The sequence below is a fragment of the Sinocyclocheilus anshuiensis genome, unplaced genomic scaffold (genome assembly GCF_001515605.1).
Source record: "Sinocyclocheilus anshuiensis isolate Anshui unplaced genomic scaffold, SAMN03320099.WGS_v1.1 scaffold469, whole genome shotgun sequence".
Lineage (NCBI taxonomy): Eukaryota > Metazoa > Chordata > Actinopteri > Cypriniformes > Cyprinidae > Sinocyclocheilus > Sinocyclocheilus anshuiensis.
In genome coordinates this window covers 439,127-445,140 of record NW_015537995.1, presented here as the reverse complement: position 1 = coordinate 445,140, position 6,014 = coordinate 439,127, and positions in this window count along the sequence as shown.

The window sequence follows — 6,014 nt, the reverse complement described above, 5'->3', positions numbered from 1 at the left end:
GTATATATACATACATATATACATATACATACAGTATATACATACAGTGTGTATATATATATAAATATATATATATATATATATATATATATATCTCTTACTTTCTTCACAATCTAATGTTTGTTTGTTTTTATTTTTAAACTTTTCTCTTATCCTGTCTGTGTTTTTGTAAAGGCTGCTACTTTATAAGTCACTTTTTTGATGATTTAAGAATTCAGGTAATTATAGTTGTGTGGCCTTTTATTTTTTTACTGTCTGGCTGTTTATTTTTACTGCTGGGTCTTGATTGAATCATAGAGTCATAGGAAAAATAAACACTATTATAAAAAGTTAGTGTAGTTGCACACTTTTTTAAAATGCTTTTTAATTGCTATAATTACAATACATTGGGCATTTATACATTTTACTTTCATCATAATTTGTCTGCCAGTGACATTTATAGAGCAACGGCAAAGGTACAAGTATAACATTGCTGCTTTATGAGTTTGGCATCCTAACTGAAATAGAACCCTAAATGAGCGATTTGGAACACTACTTGGAGAGAAACTCTGTGCATCACTCAAATAGCACCCTTTAGGTGAAGTGCACAGGAGGTATTGAATAAACATTATGAGTTTTACCTTGTCTGATGCAGCTTAAGAATCTGGATAAGAATCTGGATAAAAGGAAGTATCTTAGTAGGCAGTCTTTTAGAAGGACAACTTTTTATCGGAAGGACACCTTGATATCTTAAAATGCTGTGTAGGTAGGGCTCTGAACAGCCTCTGAAAGCAAAGACCTCACTATGCAATATGCATTACTTGTGTATTACATTTCTAATTCTAGACCAAAACCCTGTGGGCTACCATTTTTAAGAATGATTTATTATTATTTTTTTGGAGATTAACTGATTTACTGTGACTGAGCAAGTACGAGTGACTAAGTGGAGAAGAAAACAAGTCTTAAAAAGGAAATCCGTGATTTTGAGATACGGCTCTTTCCAAGCCATTGTGGTTTAGTCAAAAACCATTCACACACACTGTTTAGAAAACACTAACATCTGAGCATTCAGAAGAGGAACAGCTGATGTAAGCCGATTAAGAATGCTAAGTCAGGATTTATTCATCATACAAAGCACCAAGATGTAGCCATTGTGACTTTTGTCCTGTTCAGACTTTTGTACTTTACTCTGTTGTATAAAGATCATTCTTGGACTTGGCTGTTGATGGAAAGCATTGTTTCTCTTTTGTAAGATAAAGCATCAATGCCCAAGTGTTTGGACCAGGCCTTGTTACCTGATTAAAGGGATAGTTCAACCACAAAAAAAATGAACATTTGCTGTTAATTTACTCCCTTCCAGGCCATCCAAGATGTAGGTGACTTTTTCTTCAGTAGAAGAGCAAAAAAGATTTGTAGCTGAAACCGTGGTCATAAAATGCAAGTCAGCGGCTGCACGTTTTTGAAAAAAAATAAAATAAAAGCATATCTTCTTCTCTTCTTCTTCTCCACCCACACTAAGAAGCGTATTGGGCGACGAGAGTTCTCCAGCAATTGCGACCAAGGGCCAGATCTTTGGCTTCTTCCCATGTGATGTTTAGGGAACTGAGGTCATTGATAAAGGTTCGGCACCAGGTCAGTCGTGGTCGACCCCTACATCGCCGTCCTCTAGGTGGGACCCACTGAAGTGCCTGCTTTGGAATGCGGCTACTTTCCATCTGCATAATGTGTCCAGCCAGCCACAGGCGACTGTATGCAATCATTGTACTAAGGCTTGACATATTGCTTCGTCGCAGGACTTCTTTATTAGTAATGAGGTTGTAGTATCGAATGTGCAGTATTCTTCGTAGGCAGTGCTGATGGAAGACATCTACCTTGTGAGAAATACTAGCTGATGCCTTCCATGTTTCTGCTGCATAAATTGCCATCGGAAGGATGATAGATGCATATAAGTGAAGTTTGATGTTAAGTGAGATTGATGTAGATGACCAGATTTTGCACATATGTTGAAAGACTGTTGATGCCTTGCCAATCCGGTATTTGACGTCTAGCCTATCTCTGCATCTCAATCTCGTCCAATAGTGCTGCCAAGGTACGTAAACCTATTGACTTCTTTAATGTCGCATCCATCAACCTTAATCCTTGGCATGTCAGTTTGAGCACTGGTATGCATGACTTTGGACTTTTCAGCACTAATGCGTAATCCGACCTTCGCTGCTTCTTTATGTAAGCTTGATGTTATTTCTTGTAAATGGTAACCGTTTTCAGCGAGTAGAGCAATATCATCCGCAAAATCGAGATCAGTGATGCGGTTCTGTCCATCCCAATCAATGCCTGAATTTGGCCTTGCCATAGCCTTCCTCATAACAAAATCAAGAGCCACCATAAATAGGAATGGCGACAAGATGCATCCTTGTCTGACACCAGTCTCAATGGCAAAAAAGTCAGTGTGGCCTTTATTTGTCCTGACACAGCAGCTGGAATTGTTATACAAGGACCTGAAGACAGCTATGAATTTCTTTGGCACGTTATACAGTTGTAAAATATTCCTTAAGGATTCACAATGGACACTATCTAAGGCTTTCCTGAAATCGATAAAAATGATGGAAAGTGGATGCTAATACGCCACGCATTGTTCAGTGATGTTACATAAAGCGAATATTTGCTCGCTACATGATCTTCCTTTACGGAAGCCAGCCTGTTCTTCTTGGAGGCGTTTGTCAATGGCTGCCTGCAATCATCTTAGGAGAACTGTGGAAAACACTTTTCCCTGTACTGACAAGAGGGTTATGCCACGCCACATTCCATTTTATTCCCTTTCTTTGGTAGCTTAATGATGGTACACTTTTGCCAGTCTTCAGGGACAGCTTGCATTCGCCAACACGCATTAAAGAGATCTATTAGCTTCGCTACTACAATGGGACCACCATACTTCAGAAGTCCTGCCTGAATTTTATCCAAGCCAGCTGCCTTATTTGATTTCTGCATCTTAATGTCATTTTGGACTTCTTCTGCTGTTATATTGAAGGTCCAAATTGCAGTTTCAAAGGGCTCTACATGATCCCAGCTGAGGAATAAGGATCTTATCTAGTGAAACGATCAGTCATTTTCCCCAAAAAATGTAATTTATATACATTTTAACTACAAATGCTCTTCTTGCACTAGCTCTGCAATGCACGTCCACGACTTCACGCATTACGTAATCACGTTGGAAAAGTAATGCGCAGTTAGTTCTTTGTCTGTGTACTTCGGTTCAAAAAGGTAGGGTAGGGGACGAAAAATTCTAACTCATTTTCTCCAACTTCAAAATTTCCTGATATCATTGTTTTTTTTTTCAAGTTATTGTTATGAGCTTTTATGCCTTTATTGGATAGGACAGTAGAGAGCAGACAGGAAAGCATTGGGTGGAGAGTGAGATCGGCAAAGGACCTCGAGGCAGGAATCGAACTCGGGTCGCCGCGAGCACAGTTACCAAGCCAACTTGACATGGATGTTTTTCTGTTTTTTGTAAAGGGCGTTTGACTTTCTTTGCACGTTCCCTTTGTAAACACTGGGTTGGTACTTCCACCTACATCATGCATGACTTTTCCAACGTGATTACGTAATGCGTGAAGTTGTGGACGTGCATCGCAGAGCTAGTGTAAGATGAGTATTTGTGGTTAAAAAGTATTTACATTTGTATTTTTCTTTGAAAATGACCAGTCGTTTCACTAGATAAGACCCTTATTCCTCGGCTGGGATCGTGTAGAGCCCTTTGAAGCTGCATTGAAATTGCAATTTGGACCTTCAATCCGTTGGCCACAATTGATGTCCAACTATATGGAGAAAAATCCTGGAATGTTTTGCTCAAAAACCTTAATTTCTTTTCGACTGAAGAAAGAAGACACGAACATCTTGGATCAAATGGGGGTGAGTAAATTATCAGGAAATTTTAATTCTGGAAGTGAGCTAATCCTTTAACAGCAAATTTTCATTTTTGGGTGAACTATCCCTTTAAGACATTTTCTGCCTTGTTTCACATAAAACGTCTTGGGTTCAAAAACAGCGAGAACAGAATGTAACAGGACAGCTTTAAAAGCTTTTAAAATCATTAAAGTTAAAAAAAAAAATTACAAAATAGATCAACTAGTTTTGTTTCATCAGCTGCTGCGCTCGTGGAGGTTTGAACATCAGGCTGTTAATCCATCAAAGGAGTATCTAAAGGAGCTCGGTCTGACTTGAATTGATATTCTTTCTCAGGGCGATGGTCCTGGCAATAAGTGCCAGATGCCCTCCCAACTGTGTCCATGCCAAGATTTCCCATTCCTTATATTCGGCAGAGGAGAGAAGTTTCTTTCTGCTGTCTGAGATTAATAAGCACTGTGTGAGGGAGGATATGTTGCGACAGTTGCTTTTAGTTGCACTTGCTCATGAAATAAACCAGACGTTTAGTCTTTCTGGAATCATTTGTTTCATTCCAACACTGCTGCAAATGTAAATTTGTTTATAGAGTAATCAAGTCTCCTGTGCATTTTACACACTATTTTGTATGACTCATATGTGTGAGCATTGTTTATTACTGATATAAATGGTTTAGCAAAAAATATTTCTATTCAAAAAAGAAAACAATGAGGGGGGGAAATACTACATGCAAATAATTAAAACATAGTCATGCATAGTTGACCTATGATGGCAGATTAAATATGCATATTAATTTTTAAAAGGGAGAAAAAATGCTTTTCATATTTGTAGTTCCAAAATACTAATACATAGTACAACTTTAGTTCCAAAATACAGATCCTATTTTCTAGTATTTTTTTCTCTCAAGAGAACAAGTTGATATGCACCATTGTTTTGGCTTCCTAATCTGTCTCGCGTTCATCAAGCAGTTTTAATTCATGCCATTAGTGGCCTGACTATACTGAATCAGAGTATCACACAGATTAAATCGAACCCATCCGGAGTTTCACCCAGCTACTCTACAGGATTTAAAACTGATCTAAGAGATGGGAAATAACAACATGCTACCAACACAGGCTCATTCCTGACCTCCCATCTGTCATTTTTTTGGGGGTAAAAGTCAGTTCTTTGAAATTTCAATGAGATGAATGTGATATCTCTTGATTTTTTTTGGCTTAACCTTAATCCCTGCAGACACACGATTTGTCCTGGACAGGAGAGAAAATGAACACAGACCAGCCGTGTGTCCAGCCTCATAACCAAAGATAAACACAATTCAGAACCATTTGTTTCCACATGCTGTTCCACACATTTACTCTTGTGTTGTGCAGTGAGATGGAAAATTGTGTTTTGAGTAGAAGTCCAAAAAGTGAACCCCCCACCCCCCAAGTACTGTATGTAAATTGTTTAACTAAACTATTAATTTAAAAACCATTGGGTCACAGATGTTAAAGGGAAAAATACAAATGCAAAATGAAAATAAAGCCAGATTTAGGATAGCAAAATAAATGTTTTCTCATTTTTAAAGGTAAGGAAAAAGCTCATGATAGTTTTAATATATTGTGGTGTTTATTTTAAGGATTTTTTTATTTATCTTTTCATATTATTTCATTTTTTTGTAAGTTTTTTGTACAATGACTAATTTTGGTGCTGTGCAAATGTAGAATCAGTGTCCTGAAGCAAAGCCAGAGAACTGCTGATTTAGACAATAGGGACATTTAATATTGGTATTAAACAGCTTGCTTAAAAAACAAAACATGGCTGACTGGGGTCTTTCTCAGGCCAAGGTTTATCTTGGATGGAGAGCGTTGGGTGATGCATGTGACTGTTCACAATTTAAGCCACAAATAAATACCTTTTGAAAGTTGAACCTGGAACATCCAGAAACCCCATTTAAACCATAAAAGAGTTTCGTTTGAGATATGCAACACACAAAAAGAGTTTATTTTAATGATTTCATAAGTGCCCATAAACTGTTCTAAACTTTAGAGTTTAGTTGTGTTGTATACAATAGTTTAGAAGTTTGAGGTTGGAAAGTGTTTTTTTTTTAATGTTTTTGAAAGAAGTCTCTTATGCTTACCAAAAAAAAAAAAAAAAAA